Source organism: Mesocricetus auratus, unplaced genomic scaffold (genome assembly GCF_017639785.1).
Source record: "Mesocricetus auratus isolate SY011 unplaced genomic scaffold, BCM_Maur_2.0 Super-Scaffold_100010, whole genome shotgun sequence".
NCBI classification, from domain to species: domain Eukaryota; kingdom Metazoa; phylum Chordata; class Mammalia; order Rodentia; family Cricetidae; genus Mesocricetus; species Mesocricetus auratus.
In genome coordinates this window covers 49,766,542-49,781,994 of record NW_024429194.1, presented here as the reverse complement: position 1 = coordinate 49,781,994, position 15,453 = coordinate 49,766,542, and the positions used below count along the sequence as shown (strand labels likewise).

At 41.5% G+C, this 15,453-nt stretch overlaps 1 protein-coding gene across 2 annotated transcripts in view; it reads right to left on the bottom strand.

The window, feature by feature from the left end:
- The window catches only part of Kctd18 (potassium channel tetramerization domain containing 18), a 32,950-nt gene that overhangs the window by 16,497 nt on the left and 1,000 nt on the right, over positions 1–15,453 (bottom strand). Inside the window, exon 2 of one of the 2 annotated variants that reach the window (XM_013121132.3) lies at positions 13,079–13,332. The gene's annotated coding sequence lies outside the window, so the exon portion shown is untranslated. The remainder of the gene's footprint in view (positions 1–13,078; positions 13,333–15,453) is intronic. The other variant, XM_040753593.1, reaches the window with a different exon arrangement.

The window sequence follows — 15,453 nt, the reverse complement described above, 5'->3', positions numbered from 1 at the left end:
AGTACAGGGATGGATTTCAGAGCACAACAGCCAGTGTAATCAACAGTGCTGGAGATAAACTCAAGACTACCACCTAGAGGACAGAAAGGAAAGGGGGAAACGGGAGTACCTTGAACTTGTTATTAGCTTGAACTGAATAATGGCAAATTTCCTAAGATGATGCATTATGGGGGAGAATCACACATACTAGAGGGAAGAGATAAGAAGCTGTCCCGTGGAGAGATAAACAGGAATGAAGTTATCTAGAGCTCAGGAGTGAGGGTCTGTGATAAGGTGTCCATTTGGAAGGCACATGAAACTAGATGGTCACCTGCAGAAGAGACAGATAGAACGCTGACTTCATCACTTCAAGGTCAGATTTACAAGAATCAGTCAGAGGAGGAGGAAAACCAAAAGGATAGGAGTCACAAGAGCCATGAGATCAGAGCCACTGCTATCAAATGCCACTAGGAAACAAAGGTCCATTAACTTGGTAATGCTGAAGGTTTGGGTATTCTGACAATTATGGTTTTAGGTCTGCATTAGTCAGCATTCCATTGGGACCAGGAAACAGAGAGAATGGATTGAAGGAAGCCATGACATCTTGAAAGTCCCCAGTGACCTTGCATCTTCCCATGAACCCTATTTCCTAAGGCTCCACTGCCTCCAATACTGCTACAGGTTGGAAACCAAACCTTTAACACATGGCTTTGGGGTACATTTATAGCCTGACCCATGACAAACACTATGGTAAGGCTACAAGCCCAGATTAAAGGGGATTAGAGAGTAAACAGGACATGGAACATTAAACATGACTCTCTAGGGTTGGTTAATTATAAAGAAGAGGGAGGTAGGGTATGGGTATGTTGTACAATAGTGTTTTCCTCCAGCATGACAAGATACCAAGGCAACTAGAACAGAACGGTACAGTGGTAGCCAAAGCTATGGGGATGGCAGTTGACAGTCTTTAGCAGGCCATTACTCCCTCCCCAGCACAAGTGATCTTAGGAGATGCTAGTGTAATGTTAAGTAAAGCCTGGTTGGAATGGGACTCTGTGGTACAACTGCTATAAGATTGCTATGCATGGTGGAGTGGGACTTTTTTGGTCACTTATTGTCAGTTCCTTATTTTTCTATCTGTGCCAACTGGGCTGCATTTAGACACACAAAAGGATCTCAAACAGACGAATTCATTATTTTCTGCAGCAGCTATTCCTTTGTGATGAGGGTGGATATGAAGATGGAGGGGTCCATGTGCTGATGGGATGTGCTGAAAGGCCCTGTGCATGCCGGCCCTTACTGGGAAGTTGATATGTAGAACAGGCTAGCCTTGAACCCACAGAGGTCTGTCTGCCTGCGCCTTGTGCATGCTCGAATTAAAAGGTGGGTGCTTCTCCAGGCCCAGCAGGAGTACTCAAACCTTAGTGCACATACTTGTGGATGGAAGTTGGAATGCAGATGACAGTCCAGCTTCTCAGTACCATCAAGAATCTGGGTTAGAGTGTGTGGGTAAGCTACAACTGAAAGTTATCCAGCCAGACAATGGACTAAGTCTCTGGTTATCTTATTCCTTCCCAGACAGACCTCCCTTCCAAACACACACACACACACACACACACACACACACACACACACACCTAGGCCAGCAACACAGGGTCTTGCCTAAATCACTGAAATATTCTTGAGTCATCAGAAGTCTCCTGACCCCTTTCCATCTATCACTAACAAAGCTCCTGGGGTTTTTCTGTTTGGTTTTGTTTTTTACAAAGTTCAACTGATCCATCTCCCCATCCACAACCCCATCAAACTTCTCTACAGTACACTCTGTAAAAAGCCACGCATTCTAGGCTGACCACTAAAGGTGCATCACCTGACTTCCAGCTCTGCATCATATGACCATGTGTGGCCATGCCCCTGGCACCCCAGGGGTTCACAGCTAAGCTATGGCTGTCAGCCTGACGAATCGGAAGTTGATTTCAGAGCTTCTGCTGCAGCTGTGCTTTCCATGGCGCCTTCCTTCCCTTCTTTCACTCTTCTTTACTTCTGAATTATTTCTGGAGGTCCTTGTGCAATCTCAGAGTCTTGTCGTCACAATGTGGAGGAATGACTTATTTATTTTTCCTGCCTTCTCCTCTGCTAACAGATGAACTGCATTACTGATCTTTAACCTCAGCAAAGTCCACACTCCATGTATAGAAGGAAAAAGAAGCTGGCAAGCAGGAAACATGAAGAAATTCAAATGATGGGTTCCATCCGCAAAAGTCAAAGGACAGATGACACAGATTGTTTAGGTTCAAATACCAGCATGCCCTTCACTAAATCTTACAGACATTATTTAACTTTTCTATGCCTCAATGTTCTCAATTGCAGAAGGGAAGCAGACTCCTGCCAGGGAAGCAGGTAGACCGACCGCAGATCTTCACCTTTCCCTCTGCTCCTCCAAATCCATTCCCCAGCTCACTCTCAGATCTGCTGCAGAATGCCTGCTGCCCCCTCCCTTATCTCAGTGGATTCCACTGGCCTTCCCCCTCCTCACCTCCCTCCCCACACTTGTTGCATTGTCCCAGGCCCAACTGCAGCAGGCACTCCCTGGGAACCCACAGGCCACTCTGACCAGGGAAGCAGGTAGCTACCTGCAAATCATCACCCCTCCTCCTGCTCCTCCAAATCCAATAGCCTAGCCACACCCCCAACTCTGTAGCAGACCTTCTGCTGTGGCCTCTCCTCTCTCTCTACCACCACTCCCAGGGAAATAAACAGATCCTGGTGAAACACCTCACTTTTCTCCCTCCTCATACCACCCCGAACACATCTCTATTCTTAAATGTCAGCTCCCAATACCCAGAAACACATTTTACCTGAACCCTCCAGTGGTCACAACTATCAGGACTCCAGACAACACACAGCCATCACACGCTCCTAAGAACTAGAGAGAAAACGGAAACCAAAGAACAAAACATCCACCCAACAAAGACCAGACATCAGCATCTAAAACTATTATAATCTTCCCAATCCCAGAGGCAAGTGTAAAAACACAGTAACAGCCAGGACAATATGTCTCTACCAGAATCCAGCAACCCTACCACAGCAGGTCCTGAGTATTCTAATAGCTGAAGCACACGAAAAAGATCTTAGAACAGTCTTTATGAATAATATAGTGGTTATGAATATGGACCTATAAAGAGGAAATGATTAAATCCCTAAAAGAAATCTATGAAGACAAATGAACAGTGGAAGGAAATGAATAAACCATTCCAGACTTGAAAGTGGAAATAGAATCAATTAAGAAAACCCAAACTGAGGCAAATCTGGAAATGAAAATCTCAAGAACTTGATCAGGAACTATGGGGGCAAGCTTCACCAACAAAATACAAGAGTTGGAAGACAGAATCTTGGGCACTGAAGACAGGATAGAAGAAACAGATATCTAGGTCAAAGAAAATGTTAAGTCTAACAAACTGACACAAAATATCCAGGAAATTTGGGACACTATGAAAATACCAAATCTAATAATGATAGAATAGAGGAAGGAGAAGGAAACCCAGTTCAAAGGCCCAGAAAATATTTTCAACAAAATCATAGAAGAAAATTTCCCTAACCTAAAGGAGATACCTATTTGTTAGTTAGGGTTTCCATTACTGCGATGAAACCCTATAACTAAAAATCAAGTTGGGGGGGGTTGACCTACACTTCCAGAGTATAGCCCATCATTAAAATAAGCCAGAACAGGAACTCAATAAGGACAGAACCCTGGAGGCAGGAGTTGATGCAGAAGTTATAAAGTGATGCTGCTTACTGGCTTGCTTTCATGGCTTTGTTCAGCCTGCTTCCTTACAGAACCTAGGACTGCCAAACCATGGATAGCACTACCCAGTACTTAAAATATGAAAGACATCTATCTGTGTAGGCCCTTCTGGGTTTTAGGACTCTCCCCATCAATCATTAAGTAAGAAAATGCCCTACAGCTGGATAATTACAGAGGCATCTTCTCAATTAAGGTTCCCTTCTTTTTGTGCCAAGTTTCCATAAAACTAGCCAGGACTCCAGTCAAGGTACAAGAAACATACAGAGCACGAAATAGACTGGTCCAGAAAAAGTATCTTTAGTCCATAATAATCTAAATACTAAACTTACACAATGAAGAAAGAATATTAAAAGCCACAAGGGGAAGAGACAAAGTAACATATAAAGATAGACCCACTAGAATCACACCTGACTTCTCAATGGAGACTCTAAAATCCAGAAGGGTCTGGAAAGATGTTCCACAGACTCTAAGAGACCATGGAAGCCAGTCCAGACAACTATACTCAGTAAATCTTTCAATCACTATAGATGGAAAAAATAAGTTATTCATGATAAAACAAAATTTAGGCAACAATCAAATTACTGGTCATTGATATCTCTCAATATTAATTGTCTCAACTCCCCAATAAAAAGAGACAGGCTAACAGGATGGATTAGAAAACAGGATCCATTCTCCTGCTCCATAAAAACAAAAAACAAAAACCTTAACACCAAGGATAGACATTACCTTGGGGTAAAAGGATAGAAACGTATTTTCCAAGCAAATAGACCTAAGAAGAAATCTTGTATAGCCATTTAAACATCTGACAATGTAGACTTCAATCCAAAACAAGTCAGAAGAGTTAGAAAAGGACACTACATACTCGTCAAAGGAAAAATTCATCAAGAGGGCATTGCAATTCTATGCACCAAACACAAGAGCAGTCATTTAAAGTCTCCCGAGGCCAGGGCCAGATGATTTTAGCACGAATTCTACCAGACTTTCAAAGAAAAATTAATGTCAATACTCATCAAATTATTCCACAAAACAGAAACAGAAAGCCCAGCTGATTTTATGAAGCACAGTAGCCCTGCTACCCAAACCATATAAAGATCCAACAAAGAAAGAGAATTACAAACCACAAAATTTCTCAGTAAATTACTACAAATAAAATCCCTCCAAGAACATACTAAAAAGGTCATCCACTATGATCTGGTATGGTAGTCTTCATACCAGAAATGCATAGATGATTCAACATAATAAATTGACAAATATAATCCACTACATAAATAAATTGAAAGACAAAAACCACATGGTCATCTCATTTGATGCAGAAAAGGCCTTTAAGCCTTCATGGAAAAATGTCCTGGAGAGTTTAGGGATACAAGGAACATACTGATACATAAATAAAGGTAATTTACAGCAAGCCCATAGCTAATATGAATTTAAATGAAGAGAAACTCAAAGAAAGTCCATTAAAATCAGGAAGAAGACAAGGTTGTCCACTCTTTCCATACCTATTCAAAATAGTATTTGAAGTCTTAGCTAGACCAACAAGACAACTGAAGGAGACCAAAGGGATACAAATTGGAAAGGAAGAAGTCAAAGTATTGACTTTATTTGAAGGTGACAGATAAGTGATGCAAAAATTTCCACCAGGAAAATCCCACAGTTGATAAACATTTTCAGTAACTATCTGAATACAAAAATGGACTTATCAAACTCTGTAGCCCTCCTGTATACAAATGACAAATGGATTGAGAAAGAAATCAGGGAAAAGGCTGGGCAGTGGTGGCGCATGCCTTTAATCCCAGCACTCGGGAGGCAGAGGCAGGCAGATCTCTCTGAGTTCGAGACCGGGCTGGACCGACAGCCTCCAAAACAATACAGAGAAACCCTGTCTCGTAAAACCAAAATAAATAAATAAATAAATAAATCAGGGAAACAACACCTCTCACAATAGCTTTAAATAATATAAAATATCTTGGCGAAGCTCTAACCAAGCAAGTGAAAGACTTGTATGATTTAAAAAAAAACATTCAAGTCATTGGAGAAGACATCAGAACATGGAAAGATACCCCATAGTCATGGAGCAATAGAATTAACACAGTAAAAATAGACAGAAAAGCAGTTTATACACACGCACACACACACCAGAATAGCTAAAACAATCCTGACAATTAAATAGTTGCTGAAGGTGTATCACCACCCCGATTTCAAGTTGAATACAGAGTTACTGTAATAAAAACAGCATTTTTGGCACAAAACAGACATATTTATTAATGGAATCAATTGAAGACCCAGATACAAATCCACACACCTATGGATGCCTGATTTTTTTGTTTTGCTTTGTTTTTTGTTAAGGAAGTCAGAAATACATGCCGGGGAAAAAAGACAGCATCTTCAACCATTGGTGCTAGTCAAAGTGGATGACTATGACCATGTGGAAGAATCCATATAGATCTGTACTTATTGCCTTGCACAAAACTCAGCTCCAAATGGATCAAAGACCTCAACGTAAAACCAGAGACACTGAACCTGATAGAAGAGAAAGCAGGGAATAGTTTTAAATTTGTCAGCACAGGACGACTTTCTGAACAGAACAACATCAGCACAGGCACTAAGATCAACAATTAATAAATGGAACCTTATGAAACTGAAAAGCGTCTGTAAGGCAAAACACACTTCCAATAGGACAAAACAGCAGCCTACAGAATGGAAAAAGATCTTCACCAACCTCACATCCTATAGGGGGCTGATTTCCAATATATATAAAAAACTCAAGGCACTGTATACCAACAAACCAAATAATCCAATTAAAAGTGGTGTACAAATATAAACAGAATTTTCAACAGAAGAATCTCAAATGGCTGAGAACACTAAAGAAATGTACAACATCATTAGCCACCAGGGAAACAAAAATCAAATCTTTGAGAGCTATCGTACACTTGTCACAATGGCTACTATCAGTAAAATAAGTGACTGCTCATGCTGGCGAGGATGTGGAGTAAGGAGAACGGTCCTCCATTGATGGCGGAATTCCAAACTTGTACAGTAACTAAGGAAATCAGTAGGGCTGTTCCTCAGGAATCTGGAAATAGAGTACTTCAAGATACAGCTTTTCCACTCTTGGGCATATACCCAAAGGATGCCTCATCTCACCATAGAGACACTTGCTCAACCATGCTCATTGCTGCTCTATTCATAATAGCCAGAAATTGGAAATAACCTAGTTGCCCCTCAGCAGAAGAATGGATAAAGAAAATGTGGCAATTTACACTATGCAGTACTATTCAGCTGTTTAAAAATGATACCATGATATTTGCAGGCAAATGTATGGCACTAGAAAAAATTATCCTGAGTGAGGATGCCACACCCACAAAGGTGTGTATTTGCTTATATGTGGATATTATCTGTTAAATCAACAATAATCAAGCTACAATCCATAGAACCACAGAGGGCAGGCAGAGAGTAGGCAACCAGAGAATACAGATATCATTAGGAAAGGGAAAGGGAATAGATAGTCATGAATGGATGGAGGGACTAAAATAGGAAGATCTAGGGGGAGGGGAGAAGAGAGGGGATTAAAGGAGGGAATACAGGGAGACAGGGTTAAAATTAAGGGACATTGAGGGGTAGTATGAAGCATAATACAATAGAAGCTTCCTAAAATGTATACATATATAAAGGTGATCTAAACGAATCACCAAATATTGGGGAGACTGAATCCCAATTGGCCATCTCTTGTCACTAAATGAAACTTCCAGTACTGAGATTGGGTTATATCTAATTGAGTTGTTGGCCAAAGAGAATTGCCAAACAACCCAGGCTGTTGCCAAAAAAATAGATTGCTCTCCTCAAACTGTCAGTGAGGCCCCATTGGTGAAGACAATACTATACAACTCACTGAACTTGAAGAAGTCAAGATGGTATCTATATAAAGTCTTCATCACCAAAAGAGAAATGTAAACAACAAGCCAGCCACAAACCCTTTGTTCTATGGTGTCCTGCCTATAATACATGCTAGGGCAGCGATGGCACAAAGTATATGGGAGCAAGCAGCCAATACTGATGGTTCTTAAGGCCTATATCATGAGATGGAGCCCATACTGACACTGTGAACCAGAGACTAGATAGTCCAGGGACCTAGGGTAAAACCACAGTAATAGTAAAATGACTCCCAGTGGTATTCTGCTATAGGCAGTGATTCTCTGGATCAAGACCCCTTTGGGGGTCACATATCAACTATCTTACTTAGAAAATATTTATATTATAATTCATAACAGGAACATAATTACAGGTTGAAATAGCAACAAAATAATGCTATGGTTGGGGGGTCACAACAACATGAGGAACTGTATTAAAGGGTTGCATACAAGGAAGACTGAGAATCACTCTTCTCTACTCATAGATCTGTGCCTTGCTCAGCCATCGTCCCAGGAGCTTTCTCCAGCAGCAGATGGGGACAAATACACAGACCCACAGCCCAACAATTTCAGAGAATGAGAGACCTTGGAACGTCATCCTAAATTGGATGTTTCCATCAAATCCCTCCTTTCAGAGCTCAGAGAACCCTATGAAAGAGGAGGCAGAAAGAATGTAAGAGCCAGAGGGGATAAAGGACACCAAGAAAAGCAAGGCCCTCCAAACCAACATGATCAAAGCTCATATGAACTCACAGAGACAGAAGCAGCATGCACAGTTCCTGCATTCTGCAGCAGATCCTCTGTGTAAGTTTTATGGGCTCCAGTTTAGTGCTTTTCTGGGATTCCAGAGTGTTGGGGAAGTCCTGTTATTTGCCTGTGCATTTGTCAATAAAGTACTGCTGGCCAATAGGAATCTAGATAGGTGGGGCTAGGAATCCAGGAGGATTCTGGGTAGGAGAAACACAGGAGAGTCAACATGTGACGCCATGGGGGTAGGACGCCGGGAACTATTCTCCGGTAAGAAACATACTTAGATTAACAATTATGGGGTAATTACTTAAGTCAGAGCTAGCCAGTAAGAGACAAACAAGGCCAACAGCTTCATAATTAATATAGCCTCCTGTGTGTTTATTTGGGACTGATGCGGATCTAGAACCAGGCTGGCAGGAAAGCGGCTCTGGAACCAGGCTGGTGGGACGGCTTCTCTCAAGGAAAGCTTCTCTTAACCCCAGAGCATGTGAACTAGTGGGTCTCTGGTTCTCGTGCCTTCTTTCAGGCTCTTTTCCTTTTGTTTGTCTTGTTCAACTCCAATATGATAGTTTTTGTTTTATCTTATACATTTTTTGTTATAGTTTATTATTCTCTCTTAGAAACCTGTTCTTTTCTAATAAGAGAGAGAAAAGGAGTAGATCTGGTTTTTTGTTTGTTTGATTGATTTTTCGAGACAGGGTTTCTCTGTATTGTTTTGGAGGCTGTTCTGGAACTAGCTCTTGTAGACGAGGCTGGCCTCTAACTCACAGAGATCCTTCTGCCTCTGCCTCCCGAGTGCTGGGATTAAAGGCATGCGCCACCACCGCCCAGCTTGAAAAAGAGTAGATCTGAATGGAAGGGGAATGGGAAGGAACTGGGAGGAGTAGCGGAAGTAGAAACAGTAATCAGAATGAACTGTGTAAAAAAAGACTCTATCTTCAATGAAAGGGAAAAATAAAAGTGGAAACAATAGTGCCTATCAAACAGGATCACTGTAAGAATTTAAAAGAAAAAACTAAAGGGCTTGGCACAATATGTGCAACATGGTGAGTACTTGACAAACATTATCTGCTGCTGTTAGTACTTACCACTTACCAGGCACAGCAGGAAGTTTTCTACTAAAGAAAATAAAAACAATTACCTTAGTAAAGTGGCATAAAACAATGATATAAAGCTTTGCAATTTGGGGGAGGGTTTGGCCAGCTCAAAATGTCCTTTCTAAGCTTGGGTAAATCATTGTCCTATGAATCTAAGTAAGAAGGAGAAATGTCCTCTAATTAAAAAGATCAAAGTAAGTGGACAGGGTTTTCAAGACTCCCTTGCAGTTAGGACTCATATGATTCAGGCTTGCCTAGCTACACATATCCAGCTCAGGTCCAAAACAGGAACTAGTGACACAAAGCCACACTCAATTTTCTTATAGACAGCACCGGTGGTCTGAAAGGTAGCATCTAATATAGGGAGTTGGCCTGGCCTAGGTACCTTGAGAGGCATGCACCATGGGTTTTTCAGGTTAGAGTCCATAGCTCCTGGGGCACTGTGTACCTTTCCGTTCCTGGGAATATTGCACTCCCTCAGTGAAGTGTTCATGCCGTTTTGTGTTTCTCTGTATATCCCTTTGGAAGTCAAAGAAGCATGGAAGCTTGACAGGATAATTGGTCTTGGACATTAATCTTGTATATCCTGTAAAGTTTGCAAGTATCATTGTATCCTGGAAACTACAACTATATTGATTCCTGCAGTTGCCATTGTATTCTGCTTCTGATAAAGGTATAAAAAGTCTGATTGCTCTCCATAAAAGTTGTCACAGCCTCAGTTTTGCTGTGGCCCCTCCAACTAACCTGGTTTAATTCCTCACAACCATACCAGGTAACCTTGGCTCAGTAGATAAGTGTGGGCGCTTACAATGTAGTACAAATGCTGTCTTGTAAGCTCACCATCATCATCATAGAGTGTGGTAATTAATAGTGATTATGTAAATGGAGTTCCAATTGGTCTAAATAATATAGAGGAAAACGCTGATATCAGGGGGAAGACAGAACAAACCAAAGATACCTTTACGTCATTAGCATCCCAGTGGAAAAGAAAGTGAGTTCCTATTTCTTCCTACTTACATCCTCTCTTTGCCCAGCCATCTCACTTCCTGTCTCCACCCAGCCATCTCACTTCCTGTCTGCCTGTACAGACCTCCAGACCTCTAGAGTTAGCTAGTGGCAAGCTCCATCCTCTGATCTTCAGACAAGTTTTATTTGTACAAGCAAGATGTCACCACATGACTGTCAATGTGACAGGATCTGGAATCAACAAGGAGACAAAGTTCTGGGATTGTCTAATAAAGGAGTTTCTAGGTTAGGTTGACTGAGGTAGAAATATCTGCCCTAAAGGTGGCGTTTCCATGGTCCCTGACTGAATAAAGAAGGAGGAAGTGAGCTGAGCACCAGCAGTCATTGCTCTCTGCTTCCTGACTGTGGATGTAATGTGACGAGATGCTTGAGCTGCTGTTACCATAATGTCTATGGCATGATGCCCTGAACCTCAAAACTATGAGCTGAACAAGGTGGTTCTTGTCAGGTATCTGGTCACAGAAAAGCAACCAGGGCAGAAATCCATACTGAGAATTATGGCTGTTGCTATGATAAACATGACTGTTCTTGGGCCCGTTGAAGAGTTTACAACTCTGGGCGAGGATACTGAGAGCAAAGTTTAATGGGCCATTCTGGTGGAGGTTAGGAGGGGACATTAGCAAATGTGGACAGTGCTCATCTGACTTGTTAATGTTGGAAACTGGGCTACGTCACAGTTATGCTCACTGCTCCTACCGGGTCCACAGTGAGGAAGGACAACAGCTGGATGGAAATGATATGAAAAGTGGGACGCCTGGAAGGGAAGGAGAGAGAATTTGAAACTGTAGACAAGGCTAGGTTGAAGCAGCAGAGATGCTTGTTAAAGAGCTTAGCACCTTTGAAGAGAGACCTTTGCTCTACACGACCAGTCAAAAGCTCCATCTTGTGGAAATTACAAATTAATTTGAAAGGAGAAAGACTAAAGTTGAGGAGATGGCTCAAGAGTTACAGCTCTTCCATGTAGCAAGGGTATCCACAGAGCCCATATAAATAACGAGTTGGTGTGGCAGCCTACATGTAATTCCAGCCTCAGAGGGTGGAGACAAGGGGTCCCTAAAGGAAAACATACAACAAAACAGATATTATCCCTACCTGTGTTGCAAACTCTGCATTTGACTGAGACACCTGCCCCAATGAATAAAGTAGAATACCAATCGAGGAAAATCTCTGATATCAATCTCAGGCCTCTACATGTTATCCCCCCCAACATGCACCCATACACATGTCTACTTCAGGAGAGTGTCACAATTAAACGGTGAAACCCATTAATTAATTTAATTAACAATAATTGTGCCCCACATAAAAACGCCATGGGCTATAATACTGCCATTTCACAAAGCTACATGTAATTCACTTATTTTACGGACGAGGCATTTACAACAAGGGACAGACAACTAAAGACTGAGCCACAACTAATTATGTCTCCAGAGGCTTAAGCCTGGGCTCCCATGCCCATCTATTGTTGCAAAGGTGAAGTTCACCTCAATGTATCATCATTTTAGGTTTCTAGGGGTGTCTGACAAGCATTTACATTTTCAAAAGGTTTTTAAAATAATTTCAAAGCTCTTATACCCTCTTATTTGCCCTAAAAAACAAGCAACCCCTTAAAAGGAAGAGGTGTTTGAATCACTGCCCTGTTTTTGGCATTTGTGGTACCCCTGGCTTCTATCTCCTTTTCCTATTATTTTAAATTTTAACATTGTAGCTACAAGGCAAAGTCTGTTGCTAAATATATTAGTTATTTCCCCCATTGCTGTGACAAAAACCTGATGAAAGCGACTTTAGGAAGGAGGTTTATTTGGGCTGGGGATAAAGTTGTCATGGTTAACAACTAGCTCCATTTCAAGCTGACTTTCAAACTAAGTTACTGTGTTAAAAAGAAAAACCCAGGAGTGGAAAGGATCTCCTTCTTAGCCTAATCACAGGATGTCTAGACCCTAAGGTCAGCCCCATTAGGTTGAATCTTGACAGCAATCTTAAAGTGAAAACTGATCTCAGAGCCACCTGGCTCATCTCCCCAAATTGCTCTCCCTTCCCCTTATTATGTAACTGTCATTCTAAAATATTAACCAGAAATCTACTCTGCTTCTGTAATCTTGCTTAACTGTTGCTTGCTCTGGAAAAACAAACGAAAAACATGATAATGCCTCATGAAGCAGAAAATCATGCTGTTTCTCAAAAAATGGAGACAGTTGTTCTTTGTACTTTAAAAAACCCAGCCCTCCTTCCCCTTTTGCAGCAGCTCTCAGATTTGCTAAGGAGGCTGTGGTTACAACATTGGTATAAATTAAAAAAAATTGTTTTTTTATATTTTAAATTGAAGTTTTATTTTGTGGGGGTCTTTTCCTGGTGGTTTTATAATCTGAAACACATTCTTGTATGACAAAACTTTTCCTGGGTAGGGGACATAACACACATTTTGACTCACTCCAGATAGGGAACCCACAACAGACCAAAGTATGGATACCATCTAAGTCCAACCTGGCACATCAATGAGTTTTATTGAGATTACTTACAGAAATATGGGTGAGGGGTTCCTTACAGGAGTTCCTTACAGCACGGGTGACAGGTCACAGAGCTGGGAACCTGGAGCTCTCTTCATGCAGCCTGCAGGCCACTCCACAGGATGGACACTGTCCTTTCCAGGCTCAGCTGGTCTCTGACTCTTGCAGGCAGCTGATCTGGCCTCAGGGGCTTTGCAGCTTTTCTCCTCTGAGAGTTCTCTCTGTGTTCAGCTTCATTTCATCTCAGCATTTCAACTTCCTTCTGTCTGAGAGAGACAATCAACTTTTGTTGATTACTCTGGCCAGGAGAGGTCTAGTGAATCTGGTCAGTTTCAGGGACTTCCTGAGACTATTTCTAGTTGTTTGCCTTTCTGTTTAAAGAACTTCCTGCAGGGTGGACTGTTTTGATCTCAGAGGGAACTGTTACACAAGCCTGTTATAGCAAGAAAGGTGTGGTAGTGGGTGTTATGCCCAGTCCACAAGACACCCAGAGAGACCACCAAGGAGCTGACTCCCTGAATGCAAGTGCACAGGGTTTATTAAATTCAAGCCTAGGCAAGGATCTTGTCCCACAGACTGATGGCAGCAGATGCACGAGAAGGCCCCAAGCCTCATAAGTGAGGGATTTATAAAGGCAAAGATCACAGAATGGGGTTAGGGGTACATTACGGGCTCGAAGCTGATTGGCTGCAGAGTTCAGGGGGCTTGGGGACATTCCAGAGGTTTATCTCTTGTACCATTTGTGCCCATAAAAGTTGTTTCTCAACTTTTGGGGTTAGTTGCCCTGAGGTCTCCCCTTCCTACCTGTTGGAGGCTGTTTGTAGTTATCTCCCCTTCCTGCCTGTCATTTGCTGCTGTAACTTACTCAACTGGCAATAACATGGAGTATGGAAAAAAAGAAACTATAACATAGATTGAATACTTAATGAAATAGGTAAACTAGATATAGGTTAGTTAATCACTAAACTTTAGAGTCCTTAAGGTATAGAACAGGAAGTAGTATCGCTGGGTCTAATGGAAGTTCTATTTTTAGTTTGGATCAACTTGAATTCCTACCAGCAATGTATGAGAGTTTTTTATTCTCATAAGATTTTTTTTTAAATGATAGCCATGCTGACTGGAGAGTGAGATGTAATCTTAATACAGTTTTAATTCCTTTTTCCCTGAGGCTCAGAATGTTGAACTGCTTGCACACTTACTGGCTATTTATGCTTCATTGTTTTTGAAAGGGAGGGGGACGCTTGTGGCAGGCTAGTGCTTGGATTTAGAGTGCATATGCACATACTTGCACGAGGAGTTCGTTCTCTCCTTCCTCCATCTGGGGCCCAGACAATCAAACTCAGTCCATTAGCCTTGCAGCAATCACGGTTACCCGCTGAGCCATCTTACTGGCTTCTTCCTCTGAGAACTGTCTATCCATTGTGTTAGTTATTAATTGGTCCCTTTGGCTTTTATTGATGTTTAGTTTTAAACTTTTTCATATCTTCTAGATATTAACTTTCTGTGAGATATGTAGTTAGCAAAGATTTTCACTCATCCTATAGGCAATCTCGTCATTCAGTTTTTCCTTTGTTCTGCAGCAGCCACTTGTCAGTTCTTACTATTCTTCCTAAGACACTGGAATCCTTTTTTAAAAAGTTCTTGCCTAGTCAGCTGTGGTGGTGCACGCCTTTAATTCCAGGACTTGGGAGGCTGAGGTGTGTGGATCTCTCTGAGTTTGAGGCAAGCCTGGTCTACAGAGTGAGTTCCAGAACATCCAGGGTCATTATACAGAGAAATTCTGTCTTGAAAAACAAAACAAAAAGTTCTTGCCTATACCTATATCTTGAAATGTTTTCCTACATGGATTCAACTAGAGATCAACATATTCAAGAAATTAGACACAGAAAGGTGAACATCACACTTTTCTCATTTGTAGGCACTAGGATTCTTTATAGATATATAAAGCCATTTACACACACACCACACACACACACACCACACACACACACACACACACACACACAACACGGCATCAAAGCACAAGGAAGACTAGGCAAAGGGAGGAAACAAATGGGAGGTGGGAAGGGAAGGGGAAGAATAAAGCTAATGGGATAGGGGTTGAATACAGTCAAAATGGATGACATCCCTAAATTTGTCATGAAGCCTGGCACTATGTGCAATGAATATACAGCAATTCAAAACTCAGTAAGTATTTATGTAAAGATTTAAAGTTTTCTTCTCTATATCTAGGCTTTCTTTGTTCACTGTTACTCCCAAATTTGGCCAAATGGTTTTTATGGTTTCATCATTTTTTCTTTGTATTTTGTTTTGTAAATTTATTTTAAAAGATGTTTTCATATCTCCCCCCAATGTATGTATAAAGCAAGCTGCCATTCCATTGACTC